The sequence below is a fragment of the Meles meles genome, chromosome X, assembly GCF_922984935.1.
Source record: "Meles meles chromosome X, mMelMel3.1 paternal haplotype, whole genome shotgun sequence".
NCBI lineage: Eukaryota > Metazoa > Chordata > Mammalia > Carnivora > Mustelidae > Meles > Meles meles.
Genome location: NC_060087.1, coordinates 6,927,189 through 6,942,901, shown reverse-complemented (window position 1 = coordinate 6,942,901; position 15,713 = coordinate 6,927,189). Strand labels below are relative to the sequence as shown.

The following is a 15,713-nucleotide window of genomic DNA, read 5'->3' as shown; positions in this document are numbered from 1 at the left end:
ACCAGGTGGGGGCAGGGATTCTCTAGAAACCGAGTTAGCAGGATTCTTGCCAAACCTGGGCTGTGCAGGCCCAGCGAGGACAGGATGGACATGGAAGGTCAAGGTTGTAGGCCTAGTGGAGAAGAGTTCAGAGGAGCCTAACTACAGTTTGGTCAGGAGACAATCTCTGTCACCCTCTAAGTGCTGGTCAAGATTTCCATCCTCCTGTTTCAGCAAACTCAAGGGCAAACGTTGATCTTTCTGAAGATCTCTGTGTGAAAATGACTCTGGTTGGTCTGGTATGGTCCCCATGCTCATCTTGAAACCAATCACCATGTCTAGTGTAATGCACCATGATTGGTCAAACTTGACTTGGACTTCCTCCCCTGTGAGGGACCAGGTAGAAGAGAGGAGAGGATTCTCAAAGGATCTAAAAAAAAGAAAGATGGATGAAAATGTCAGGCCCTCCAAATTTGTGGCTATCTATCCCAGTCATAATATACATTTTCTAAAAGATTTTAATGTGTAATAGCAAATACAGTGATAATAGAAAGTATCTTAGATGTGGTTCTCACCCACCTAGACTACTTGATGGAATGCGCTTTGAATTACTGTGTTTGTTTTCCTTACCTCCCAGAATGTTCCAGCAAAAATCCACTGCTCTGGGGCACCTAGGTGGCTCAGTGGGTTAAAGCCTCTGCCTTCGGCTCAGGTCATGATCCCAGGGTCCTGGGATCGAGCCCCGCATCAGGATCTCTGCTCAGCAGGGAGCCTGCTTCCTTCTCTCTCTCTGCCTGCCTCTCTGACTACTTGTGATCTCTGTCTGTCAAATAAATAAAGTCTTTAAAAAAAAAAAAAACCCACCGCTCTGCTTGCTGTCCCCAGCCAGGCAACTCTCACCCATCAGCACACACTGGTCCTCCAGGTCGCCCCTAAATGAGGGGCCTAAAACATTAAAAGTAGTTAGTGTGGTGCTTGCTTTGGCAGCCATAAATCTGGAATGATACAGAGATTAGCATGGGCCCTGTGCAAGGATAACACGCCAATTTGCAAAGTGTTACATATTTTTAAAATAAAAGTAATTAGTATGGAAAGAGTCCCTAAGATGACGAAGGAACAGGTATCCTCTTAATATATCTACCGATGGTCATATAAGCGAAACTTTCAATAAATAACCATTCACTTTAAGGTAAAGCTTTGGAAAAAGACAAGAGCTAACGGGTTATACATTCAGAAGGTATTCCTAAGAAATGGGAACCAATAGATTAATTCATTGAGCAAATTTTATCTGAATTCCAGCTTTAATCGTGGAACTGTGTTGAAGCTGTCTAAGGTATACACCGTATTACAGCACACACGCTTCTTAAGGACCTCACAATCTAAGGAGTTTTGAGGTTGTGAATGATGAGGAGGCATGTGACGTGCACCGTATCAACTAGAAAAGCAACGTGGTGCAGATGACCGTCTGTAGGTACATTAAGACGATAGTTTAAGGCACTTTTTGTTAATCCTTTGGAACTCTGTCTTATCACACAACAAGCATTCCACTGGTTTCTAGAGTCAGTGTTGTCCCCCATGGTGTGTTGGACCTTGTAAAATTCAGTGTCTCGGTCTTCTTATCTGCAACTTGTGGGGTACCCCTGAGGTTTTTATGGATCAAGAACACTTCTATGGTTTCTTATTGTTCCCTATGTACCTGTTCCTTTGTCATCTTAGGGACTCTCTTCACACTAATTACTTTTAATGGTGTAGGTCCCCAAAACTGCCTAGATCCTTCACGAAGTAATAATAAATATTTATGTCTGTACTTCATTAAATACTTCATCAAGAGCCTTCGCACCAACTGCATTTGATTTTCATAACAATGCTTCCTGGTAGATATTATTTTTACCATTTTAATGATGAGGACACCGAGCTTCAGGGACGATCTGGGACCAAGAAATAGACTGTCATAGGTTGGGCCCACATAATTCGACTTCAAGTCCAGTACTCTTTTCTCTACAATGTCAGCGAAGGTCCTAGGAGGACAGTTGTGTGTGTGTGTTGGTCTAAGATGAACAGGACTATAAATTAGTATTTGAAGATTCATTACAAAACTTTGGCCTAATCTTCAGAGAAAGGTAAGTAGGACTCGGAGATCACATGGCCTCTGTTCTCATGGTGACTTGGACTAAGAGTTGGTCTCTGGAAATGAATAGGAGATGATGTGTAGACCCTCTTAGCCCACATTTGGTTGTATTTTAAATGAAATTAGAGCTAATGTGCAAATATGTCAAAGGTCAAACAATAGTGCTCTCCAAGGACCATGCAGTCAGGAGGACACTGATGAACAGGCATACGGCCCATCTGTGATGAACTTGGAAGCTGATCCAATACCGAAGAGCATTTTCCTTTAAACCAGCGCCCCTGCTCCACCTCTCCTCCCTCCATCTCGAAACTCTTCTCCTCCTCCCCCTGCAGCGTACCTGAGCAGAAGCCTGGCAACTTCTCTCAGAATTGCATTCCATGGGAGCAATCCCCTAGGGATTATCAGTTCATTTTGCTGGAGCTTTGAAACACTCATCCAACAGGCCCTACCCCTTTGACCTCCTAATGTTCTGAGGCCATTTTATCCTCATCATTATCGACGACCACTGGGACTTGAGTTGAATAAGACCTAAGACCACAAACCCAGCCCTGAGGCTAACCAGCAGAGCCCCCACTCACCACTGTTCACACTGTCACCCAACTGCTATGACCTTCTAGCTATTTCTTTCAAATCAATATGCTTAATATGGGCCAGTGGTGTGATGTTCCAAGAGAGTACTTTTCTCAGTAGGTTGAAAAGGGAAAGGAAGTGACAGGAGGTCACCACCATCTGTGAAGAATAACTGAGGAAATAAGCTTAGTAACAAATGAACACACCAGGAAAGACCATTAAGCCATTTCAAGTATAAACTGAGTCAACTCGAAAATTAAATGAAATAAAGGGGAGAGTGACGAAAGCGAACTAGGTTTCAAGTATCTCGTGTTCACACGCATCATATTTTCAAAATTTCACTGGTTAGCTCTCATTCCAGTCTGATCTTGCACGTCTCTAAAAAAAAAAATGAGGGAAATTTGAATTGCCCAAATATCTACAAATGTATCAGGCAAATAAAAGAACTCAAGAATCTGTGTTGTGTGTGTGTGTGTGTGTGTGTGTGTGTGTGTGTTGGGAATGGGGAGTTCCTCACATTCACTACCTCTCTCAAGAGTGCAACTAACTAGTTTTTTCATCTTGAACAAGCTACTTACTCTTTCTGATCCTTAGTTGTCCCATATGCAAAATCAATGTAGTCATACAGCCTTCAGAAAGTTCTGGTAAGTAATAAATGAGATATGTGTGGGAAACACCCAATCCAGTTCCAAGTGAAAAGGGTGACCACTTGATTTTTATTGCTATTATGGAAAGTTCCATATGTTAATATCGAGATGCTTGTCAACATCTAGAACCAAGTTCTACATGTCAGTACTTAGATATCTGCAGGTCAATAAGGAGAACCAATGAAGTTACCACCAGTCTTCCTTCCAGGCACAGTTCCTTCCTTCCAGGAACTGAGAAGGATTTCTTAGCTAATAAATTGCAGGCCAAAAAATTAGGAAAATATAGTACATAACAACTCTGTTTTCTGGACTACATATTGCTTTCAGCTGGAGAGCCAAGGCCCATGATGTCAAAACAGCTATAATAAGTGCTGAAGAAGATTTATGTTTTTGCATCAAGTATATGGACGATTAGTGCATATGTATAGTTTTAATTGGCAAATATGTTCAAATACCATAGATTTTAATAGACTGTGTCTGTGTCAAGACTGCATATAGTAGGCTGAATAGTGATCCCAAGGGGTGCCTGGGTGGCTCAGTCATTAAGTGTCTGCCTTCGACTCAGGTCATGATCCCAGGGTGCTGGGATCGAGCCCCCCATTGGGCTCCCTGCTCAGCGAAGAGTCTGCTTCTCCCTCTCCCACTCCCCCTGCTTATGCTCTCTCTCTCTCTCTCTCACTGTGTGTGTGTCTCTCTCTGTCAAATAAATAAACAAATAATCTTAAAAAAAATAATGATCCCAAAGATATTCCACACCCTAACCTTCTGAACCTCTATCTTACCCTACATGGCAAAAGGGATTTTGTAGATGTAATGGAGAAGTTAAGGATCTCAACTCCTAACATGAGGAGATTTATCCTGGATTATTCATATGGGCCCCATATAAGCATGCAGGACCTTGTGTGGTTGGGGGAGACAGAGGGGGGTATACGGATAGAAGCAGAGTTCCGAGAGGAAGAGGATGGAGGAAGGAGCCATGAGACAAGGAATGTGAGGCATCTCCAGAAGCTGGGAAAGGTGAAGAAACAAATTCTAGAAGGAACGCAGGCCTATGGACCTATATCAGACTTCTGACCCCCAGAACTGTAAGATAATATATCTGTGTCATATTGAGCCACTAAGACGATGGCATTTGTTACAGCAGCAGTAAGAAACTCATACACTGCCGAAAGGTGGTAAGACTCGGCCCTCTCACTAAGAAACAAAACATGCCGCGCCTCGCCTTTTGGACAATGGGAGGAAGTCTCTTGCCTGTTCTACCTTGACAATTTGAAAGCTGTGGTGATGCCCCGGGGAGATACCTAGCCAGCGTCACCGCTTAGTTTTACCATCCTATATGCAAATAAAGGCATCTTGAAACCAAGCCTCCATGGAAACATGACCCAGAGTTTTAGATGCTTATCATCCTCCACAAAATCTCTTGTTTGCAATTCAGATGAGCTGCTTAACAGAACAGATCTCCTCACAACGTATGAGAAACACAGACAATTGGGATCCACACCTCCCACTGTTCCAGGTCTGCAAGGCAATGTGGGAACGCAAAACAAACCAGCAAAAAAGCCAGCCACTCTCTTTCTCCAGATTTAAAGGCCTCCAGTTCCCTGGAACTCCCAGTCACTCAGCGGTTTCCTCTGCTCTGGCTGTTCTTCAAGAACTTCCCCCCACTCTACCTTCCCTGGCAGCAGCATATCTCCCTCCCGTTTTCTCCACATGCTGGGTCTTATTTGACCCAAGAAGAATCTTCTGGCAAATTAGGAGTCTAGAAGAAATCTTGCCCAGTGCTATGGATAACAACACCTTGCCGAATTCTCTGGGGGTGAATGTGATCGGAAAAGAAAACTTCCCAGGCTTTTCTGCAGCTGCTCTGAAACATTTTCTGGCACTACAAGTCAGCTTACGGATTCCAGACCCTTGTGTGGGATCTTTGATCTAGGACTGTTCCAGAAAGTACATTCTCCAACCATTATGCATTTCCTAGTTTGCTGTGCCCCGGTGCATGTCTTCAAATCTCCAATCAATACAAAATTTTCTTCGGCTCTGCTGATTTACTCTCTTGTGGCTCCCTCCCTGTGTCCTTCCTGCTTTCCTGCCTGCCTGCCTTTCTAGCTTTCTTTTTCTTTCTTTCCTTTCCTTTCCTTACCCTTCCTGGGCACTCTCTCTTTCTCTTTCTGTTTTGGGTTCTCTCTTTCTCTTTCTTTTTCTTTTTCACTCTCTCCCCCCCCCCCCCCCAGCTTAGACCTCGGACCATTTCAACCGTGTTTTCCTAACTCTCAAATACAGGGGCTTCTTACACCGCTTTGTCAGAGCAAGTCGGTTTTCACAGGACACATAGTCAGTCATGGGCTGTGGTGGCTTTGCAAAGGCCCTGGGGAATTTTTAACAGACTTCAGTTGGAATTAGCCCATCCTGCAGTAGGGAGGCAGCAGATGGTGATTCGGAGGGATTTACACCCCCATTAACTTCATAGATTAGATTCGAGGTAAGGAAATGCCCATGCGGACAAAAGAAAATAAATGACTCAATGAGGTGGCGTGGAACAGTTCGTCCGGTTCTCTTGCAGTCTTGCGCTAGTCAGACCCAAGGCTAACAACACGCCGGAAACCCGGGATCCGCGGAGCCCCGGGTGGCTACCCGCCGGGGACTGCCTTCCCGGGTCCCGAGAAGAATTCCTGGTTTGCCGCTGACAAGCCCGGTGACCCGATGAGGTGGTTCAACTCTCTGAAACTTAGTGTCCTCCTCTAGGAAAAAAGCTGGGTGGTGGTTTGCCGGCCCCACGGGGTTGCTCTGACAACGGGAAGAGAGAGGCCGTAGAAAGCCCCAGTGCACCTGTCAGGGACTCAAAGCCAATGGCCAGCAGCTGCTGTTAGTTTCTCCCCAGGACCGCGTGGCCCCGGGCTCCCGCGGAGTACCACCCGCTGCCCGGAGCGTCCGCAGGACACGGCATCCCTCACGGGCCTGGAGGCTGCAGGCCCCACATCGGGGTGCCACCCCCGCTGCTCAGGGTCAGTAACACCGCTCCCGGGCAGCGCACGCCCCTTCTCGGTGTCCTTGCGCCCTGGAAGCCGGGGCTGTGGGGAGTTCTCTGGGGTGTCTTGTAGAAGAACAGGAGTCCCGTCATGAGACAATAGTGGTAGTTATTGTGTTGGGAAGGGTCAAGTCTTAAAGTACTTAATTCAGCCGAAGCATCCGGGTGGGCGAGGAGGGTGGACTGCACGCGAATGAAGGCGGCCGTGGAGACTTTTCCTGCCACCCAAAGCCTGTCTTCTGCACTTCTTACTCCCTTCTCCAACACGAAAACTGACCTTTTATCTGTTCCATTTGTTCAAGGCCTTCTAAATAATTAAAAATAAATTTGCGGAGCACCTGGGTGTCTCAGAGGTTTAGGCCTCTGCCTTCAGCTCAGGTCATGATCCCGGGGTCCTGGGATCGAGCCCCACATCGGGCTCTCTGCTCAGTGGGGAGCCTGCTTCCTCCTCTCTCTCTCTGCCTGCCTCTGCTTACTTGTGATCTCTGTCAAATAAATAAATAAAATCTTTATAAATAAATAAATAAAATAAAAATAAATTTGCTTTGAGTATTCAGGGAGCCTTCTAAAGAAGTTGTATTTCACAAGGAACATCGCTAACCAATGACTTAACCCAAAACTTAGAAATCCCAATGGAAGCTTCCAGACAGGTGGGTATTGGGGTGGAAGGATCGGTCTCACAGGAAACACATCTCCAATTGCCAGCAACGAGCTTATTCGTGTATTTTGTTTTATTTGATCCCATAGAAAACCCAGGGCAGAGGCATTTCCGGTACGGTTAAATGTGCGTTAAATGGTAAGTAGAGGTGAACGGCAGCTCCACCCACATCTTCACAGTTTAAGGATGCTGGACTTTTGTTAAGTAATTCTTGACTGTAATGTGTGTGTGGTGGGGGGAGTGGGGTTGTGATCCCTTGAGAGGGTCACCACATCAGATTGACCTGGATGGGGGTTCAGACCGGGGCCCCCTTTAGAGATTTTGCTCTCCCCCTTGAGTGAAAGCCACATCGCGTCTGGGAGCCTCGCTACTGATAGGATAGTGCCCAAGCCCAGGAATGTTCAGAAAGAATAATCCCTGACAACTATAAATTCAATTTTATGGTTAATCAACATATCTTCACATGGTCGATAGATATTATTCCATGGAGTTATAGAGGTAGAATCATAAAATTAATACAGGAAGTTTTAGCGCATTTTCTTGTAGAATCAGCTCAGTGGTTCATGCAGCATGGACAAAAATATTCATATGACTATCTTTGCATAAATATTTCTCATTCTTGGTTTCCCTTCATTTAACCAGCTATATCAGAATTTCACTTCTGTTTATCTTTTTACAATGACAGCTAAAGGTTACATCTCGGAATGTAGAAGTCTGAGTTAAGTGTAGTACTTAAATCCTAATAATAACAAAAAATAACTCATCAGTGAGAACCCTTTTGGAAAAGATCACTCAAGGAGAAAATTGTTCTTGACAGTGTTAAGAGCTCTGCTCGGCTCCACCAACGGGCAATCATGAAGCTCAGGAGAAAATCAGCATTAGCATCAGATAACATTCTTCCAGATGCCATCGAAATTCTCTCTCGTCTTCCACAAGTACAATACTCTGTTCCCCACCACCTGTTTCATTTGAATTAGCTGCCAGAAAGAGGAGAGGATTGGTGTACATTTCACTGCTCTGCAATTTCCCAGAATTCAGACTTTATAATGCAAAATACTTGAATTTTGTATATTTCTTGAAGTGGGAACATCAAAAGGAATGCAAAACAAACAACAGCCCCAGGTTTTATTTCCCTCTGCCCAGGTTTAAGTGCAGGCGGTCTCCTGTGAGTGGCGGTGCAGAATGCTGGGAATGGCCGCGCCAGCCGAAGCCGTGCAAAGCGATCTTACTCATGCATGGATGGGGAACATGCTTGTGCTGTGAGTCACACTTATGTTCAAAGATTAAAGACTCTTCCCGCCAGTTATGAACGTACAGGGAAATAAAACATAGCCAAACTCATATTTATTTAGTACGCTGTAATTTAAAACATCGGAGACATTAAGAATCAAAGTGGTGTATTTGTTTGTAAACACTTATTATATAACCCACAATGGAGCGTCTTTTCCAGGCCTTGGAAAACTGTCACACTCCTTTCTAAGTCCAGATCTGCTTCTTCCACTTTATCCTTTGTACTTTCAACGTCAGGAACTATCTCTGAGGGTCCTTCAGTGTTGAGTTCTTTGCCAGCATCGCTTCCTCCGGGACATCCTCCTTTCCGTCGCAAGCGCTCTCCTCGTTTCCGCTCATCTGTGCCCCTTCGGCAAGTGTCTCTGGCTGCCTATCTCCAGTCCCCCGGTATGGCCACGGTCACCTTTTCCTCGTGAAATTCCATTTCTGTGACTTGAATCTCCCTTCTGATGTTATCACTTTTCCTTTCTTTGCCGCACTTTCACTATCGTTGGCCAAGTTCCATTTTTAGTTATCCGTTTTGTACACTATCGCGTGGATTCATGGCTGGGGACAAGAAGGCAACACACACCTACCTGCTTGGCTTTCTGTGCGCGAACGAACGGATGGAGACGCAGATGCGCTCATCAACAGAGTTTGAAAGAAGTGATTGCCAATTAGTCAAATGCCCAATACCCCAGATGACCCATTTTTTCAAAGCCAATTAACGGAAGGATCAATTTGCAAAATGATTGATTTGCCAAATGACCAACTGGTTGAATTTGCCAAAATTCTTCATTGGCCAAAACCTTCCTTTAAGAGACAGCCTTCTTGAATATGTTCAAGAAAATAAATATTTTATTCTTAGGATCATAGGCTTCTCAACTATAATGAATTAAAAGATTGAATGATTATGTTTTGGAGGAGATTTGCTATATTTATAATGGAAAATCTTCATAATTATTAATATATTCAATAAATAACTTTATTAACATTCACCAATGTGAACATTAAGGGAAAGTATATTCATGAAGTCAAAATCACCCTAAAAACCCAGAACTTTTGACAAGTCAATGTGTCTAGAGGAAATACATTAATTGACTAGACCCAAGAAAAATGTTCTGAAAATAAGTGTTTACTAAACTTATACATTCAGATGAATCAGCCATTAGGCACTGGGTGATTGGACCATTGGGAAATCGGCTGCCAGCAAGTTGGCTCTTGGCTAACTGGTTTTAAGCAAATTATCCCCAAGCCCATTTCTCTGTCCTCCAGATTCTCCCTCCTCTAGACTAGTGTTGGTGTCCCTGCTGCATGCCCCCTGATCCTTTATCATCCTAATTACTGTGCTGTTCTTAATCTTGCTTAAATATCTGCCCCCCCTTTCCCCCTTTTCCACTGCAAGCTCCATGGGGTCTGAGACCAAGTCTGTTGTGTTTATCTTTGTGATCCAGCACCTAGCCCAAAATAAATACCATTCCCGTGGCAACCTTACTGACATCTTCCTCCGAGCCAGGCACCAGACTGGTGTTTTACATGCATCATTTCATTCATTCTCCAGGCAGATTGTACGAGCTGGGTGAAATGAGTGTTACCATTTTCCAAATAAAGAAACTGAGGCCAGAGTCACACAGCAAATGCAAGATAAAACAGATCGAGGAACCTGCTAAGCAGCCTCGTAGCGTTAGGAGTTCCAGAAACATGTGCTGACTTAATTAACGTTCACTTCCTGATGTTCATTCGTGGAGCAGCTGCTTGGGAAACTACCCTCTGCCGGGAACTTCTGCCTACATTGTCCCCAGGGAGCACGAGCAGGGTCCTTACACTGCGAGAGTGGGCTTTGGGCTGGGGATCATCTCCAGAATCATCTCCGGAAGCCATTGCAGAACTAGCTCAGCGTGAGCACTGCTGCCGCTTTCCGAAATCAGGAAGGTGGCGATCGGGGCGCCCTTGCTGGAACTTTCGGCTTCGGTGGCTGCACCACAAGTGCTAGGTCTGCACCAAAAAGAAAAGGAAAGAAAGAAGGATGCCGGGGTCCTTCTCTGTCAACATGCACCCTGGGCTCTTTGGTAATGCAGAAACCGATAACACTTCACACGTCCGCAACTGGCTTTGCCAACATAAAGAGTGGAAGTTGGCCCCGCTTCTCTCAGGAGTGCGTCAGGTTCTCGTGACCTAAGGCACACCCAGCCCCTGGCCCCAAGCCAGACTGGGATTTGTAGTTCCTGCTTTTCCAACTTAGAAGGACTGCGGGATGGATGGCACCTGCCATTTTGCCACTTTTTCTATCCGCAGTGAACCAGTACTGAGGTGGTCGTGGGAACCGGGTGCTAACAGGTCTGCGTGTCTGATTTCTTCGTACAGGAGATGGGAAGGATTGTCCTTGGTTCGTCTGCACTCTTACCCCTAACTTCACTGTTACCCAGAAATTCCTCAGTGGCATCGGGAAGCCCCAGGTTTGGGGATGGGAATAGAGCAGAGTAATCTTGTGTTTACCAGTGTCGCCCTGAGCCAGCCTGTCCGCATTAGCCAGTGACCGTCATTAAAGTCATTTGATCAGTCAGCTTCACCCTGTGCCGTAACTGTGCTCATTCCAACAGAATGACAGTTCCTGGTCCCGTCCTTGGAGAGGCGATGGGTGGAGTAAAGGGCCATCCGTAACGTGGGTGCCAAGCTGGGAACAGCTTCCCAAGACCCACAGATCCGTAACTACCTCCAGCAAAAAGGGCTGGATGTAATCCCAATGGAGTCGATCAATGGGGAGGGGAAAGGATCGCGAAAAGCACTATTTCCTTGCAGGTTATGCAGGGGACCCGTGGCGCAGGAAGTAATCCTTGGATTCGCACCAGGCACGACAGGGCAAGGGCCCCGGTCTGTGTGACCCCAGCACGATAGCCCCTGCTGTGACCTCCACGACCAGCTGGACCTGGGCTAATCCCCGGGAGCCCAAGGGCCCTACCGAGCCTCTGGCTATAACCTAAAGGACATTGTGTCTGTACCCAAACTTTCCTCTGACGTGGCCATCCTGAAAGCTTTTTAAATTCAGATTTTTTTTTTTAAGACTCTGAAATTTTGTGGGGCGGGTCATTGATATTTCCCCCTAAATTTTCACTCACTTTGGAGCAAGACCTTTTAGTGTAACTTACCCAGGGATATATCTCTTTCCTATCTATACTACAAAGGTTCAATTAAATGTCCATAATACTCCTCCTTCTAGCATTTTCATAAAATTTTAAGGAGGGAAGATGTGATCATGAAAAGCTACCCTCTAACGTAATGACTCGGAAGCAAACGTTTATTGCATGCCTCCTTCTTCGAAGACACTGGGCTTATGGTGGACATGCATTGACTCACTTAATACTCAAAACTCTAAAAAGGTGATTCTCATCCCTGGTTTTTCGTTCCAGAGGCCAAGGCAAGAACAAGTCAAGTAACACATTCAAGGTCACACAGGCAGGAGAGGTTGGAGCCAGACAGTTTCCCTCTGATTCTGATCTCCAGACTTAATCACTTAATCACTATCCTTTATTTCATCTCTCAGTCCTTTTTTGTTCGACACACACGCGCATATGGAGCATCTTCTCAGATGGGAGCCTCTGCTAGCAGCGGAGGGTGCAAAGCCAAGACCCCGGACGCTGGGGGCTTGTGCCGTACAGACAAGCCATCTGGTCCCAGATCTCCACTCCGACTACTACTTACCCTGCCGCTAAAGAGAACTCGTTTGCTCTCATTTCTCTGGTTACTTCAAAGCTGCCCTTTTCCGCAGCAATGAGTAACATTTCAAGTTTACTTCCGAAATTTGTTAGTTTTCCTTCCGTTGCTGGGAAAGGGCTTCCTAGGAAGATTCCAAGGGTTTCAGAGGCATACCTGACACGCAGAGCTTGACAGCGTCCCTCGGCTGGTGCCTCGTGGTTCCTGTTGCTTTGCACTGCTCTCTGAAGGACGGAAGGGGCCAAACAGGCATTTCTACACAGCTGACGTCCAGGGAGATGGAAATTAATCCAAATGAACACAAATATTTACGAGGGCGGTTTTTTAAATCTTGCAAGTGTTGAAATATCAAAGAACAGAAATGAATTGTGACAGAGCATATTTGTTAATAGTTTTTAGTTGCATGTGGTAAAAATCAGCTTGAGCTGGTTTAGGCGGAAGGGGGATTTATTATAATAATAGGGAGTACCTCATAGATCGAAGGGGAGGAATGAAACGGGGTCTCAAGAAGAGAATGTAAATAAGAACCAGAAAGGAGGCCAAAAAAAAAGAAGACTGAAGTTGGGGGGGAGTGTTTGGGAGGGAGGCGGTTGCGTACACGCGTAAATAAATGCGCACAAGTGCCTGTGTGCATACACGCATAGCCATCGATTACTTTTGCTGCTTCTCCATCCAAGTGGCAGAGTACGGCGAACCTTACAGACCCCCAACTGAAATGCTACCATTCCAAGAACACTCAGAGTTCAAGGGTCTTTCAGTACCAATTTAAGTTCCCAGGAGAGGATCTCACCAGCCCACTGGTTCGTACATGCAGGCCTGATGCAATCAATTTCAACCAGCGTGAGCATGATCACATGTCATAATCAAGGCTTCCCAGAGGGTCATCCGAGTATCCAATTGTCTAAAAAATAAATATTAGGTGCCTGTTAAACCAGATGCCAGAAAAATAGCAGAGATCACATGGACGTTTGCATTCTTTTTTTTTTTTTTAAGTTTTGTTTTAATTCTAGTTAGGCAACGTACAGTGTTATATTAGATTCAGGTGTCCAATGGTTCTACAATCCTGTACATCACCCAGTGCTCAAGCACCACAGGACATTTGCATTCTTTGTTTAAGATGTATTTTTTTATTTTACAGAGAGAGAGAGAGAATGAGCAGGAGAGGCAGAAGGAGGGGGAGAATCTCAAGCAGGCTCCCCACTGAGCACAGAGCCCGACTGCGACTCGATCCCAGGACCCTGAGGTCACAACCTGAGCTAAAATCACAATTCAGGTGCTTAACTGACTGTGCCCCCCAGGCACTCGACATTTGCTTTCTTGAAGACAATTCTCAAAGGGAGAGGATACCTTATGACCTACGCAAACTCCCCAAACAATTTCTACCACACAATCTTTAAATTTTTAAAATTTGCTGTAAATCATGAAAACTCACTACCTCCGGGGTTTTCCTAAGATGCTCATTCCTAATCTTAATCTTTAACCTTTATGCATTCACTCCTTTCTTTCAACAACATTTACTGAGCCCCTTCTGTGTGTTAAATGCTGAGGAGACCAGGATGGCCTGGTCCTAAAAGACGTAAGCCCCTCACAAGGGATTCAGAATTGTGAACACAACTCACTAAGACATTTGTTAAGGTGCAAGGACAGACACAGATGTTAGAAATATCGGGGAACCAAGAGGCCACAAGGTTCACTCAACCCTGTGACCAGGAAGGGCTGGAAAAGGGATTTTGTGTTGTTCTATGTTTATTTCAAAAGTACTCGAAGGCATATCCTAAAACCCCAAAGACACGATGTCCATGTGCACTGCCGGGATTTCTGGAGTCCTGGGTTGCATGTTAATGGGGTACCCTGTTCTAACCTTACTTGGAAGTGTCCTCTAACATCCACCATCCCTCTCACCTTCTGTTGGGGCAAGGCTGACAGTGTGGTCGGTGCTCCTTAATCCCTCACGATTATCATGAAGACATCGACCACTTAGTACATTGGACTGGGACCTTGGGTTGGACCCCACTGAAGAACACAGCTGGTCACAACTCTCCTCCAGAAGGGTGACATCCCTCCCACCTGCACCCAAGCTGTCGTCCCTAAAAGCACCCCTCGAAGCTGCCTTGACATTCCTAAAATGTCTTTTTCATTAACCCACCATGATCTTTAACTCTTCGTAGACTTGAACACCACTTTCTTCTTCAGCAGAAACATCAGAGTCGTAGTCTACACCTTCTGCGCCCTCCGGATGAAGGGTTCTTCTGAGCTACTCCAGGGTCAGAGTTGTCGTAAGGTTTTTCCTACATTTTGTTGTCATTTTAACGTTCTGTTTCGATGCACCATTTCAAAGACTGATGTTCTTTAGTTATTTGAGGTATTTTCCATCTACTGTGTTCCCATTCTACAAGGTTGGTCCAGGTGTTCTTTAATTTTACTGTAAGGCGCACACACACACACGCACACACACACACACAAAACTCAGATCACTATAAGCTTCATATGTTCTCCTTATATAACTGGTTCTCAAACTTTAGCATGCGTCAAAGATACTTGGAGGGCTTGTTAAAACACAGATTTCTGGGCTCTACCCCCAGAGTTTCTGATTCAGAAAGTCTGGGATAGCCTCAAGAATTTATATTTCTAACAAGTTTCCAGATGGTGCTGCTGCTGTGGCCAGGGACCACACTTTGAGAACCACTTGCCTTAGATCTTTTTTAAATGGTTTGTTGAATCACAAGGAGCTTGAAGGGGCCAGCTGTACCTTCAAGAATCACAATGGCATACCTTAAATGCTAAGCGTACTTTCAGCTGATCAGATGAAATAACTATTCATGGAACCCGTTAAAAATATATGGCTAGTTTCATTAACTACAGATGTCTTGTATGAATATTCAAGAAAATTTTAGCAGCCTTGTATTGATGCAAAAATCTTACAATCGTTTTTTATGCAAGTATAAAAGTATGTTTGGGAAAGAAAGTACATGCATTTTTATGTAACTTGTGTTTGAAAGTGAAGCGAGGTCCAGCAAGTTACTTTGTGGACACTGAGAAACTAATTCTAAAATTTAAATGGAGAGACGAGAGACCCAGAATAACCAGCACAATGTTGAAGGAGAAGAACAGAGCTGGAGAACTGACCCTATCCGACTGCAGGACTCACGACACAGTGACGACCCTCAAGACAGCACAGTACTTACAAAAGAATAAACGATCAGTGAAGAACGCAGAGGGCCCAGAAATAGACCCACACAATATGCAGTCAGCGGACCTTGACAGAGGAGCGAAGGCAACACAACAGAGCGAAGACAGTCTTTCCAACAAATGGTGTTAGAACAACTGGACATCCACGTATGAAATAGACACACCTAGACGCGAACCTTATTCCACTCACAACAATGAACTTGAAATGGATCACATGTCAAATACAAAACTATAAAACTCCTAGAAGATAACATAGGAGAAAATCCAGATGACTTTGAGTATGACAATGACTTTTTAGGTACAACACCAAAAACACGATCCAGAAAAGTAATCATTTATAGGCTGGGCTTCATTAAAACTAGAACATTCTACTCTGCATAAGACAATGTCAAGAGAACGAGATGACCGAACATAGACTGGGAGAAAATATCTGCAAAAGATACATCCGATAAAGAACTGCTATCCAAAATACACCCCCTCAAAAAAACACTTAAAACTCAACAATAAGAAAATAAACAACCTGTTCTACAAATGGGC

The 15,713-nt window shown here is 44.8% G+C and overlaps 1 pseudogene; it reads left to right on the top strand.

The window, feature by feature from the left end:
* Positions 1–952: 952 nt before the first annotated feature.
* On the top strand, positions 953–1,048 carry LOC123935686 (annotated as a pseudogene).
* The last annotated feature ends 14,665 nt before the right edge of the window (positions 1,049–15,713 follow it).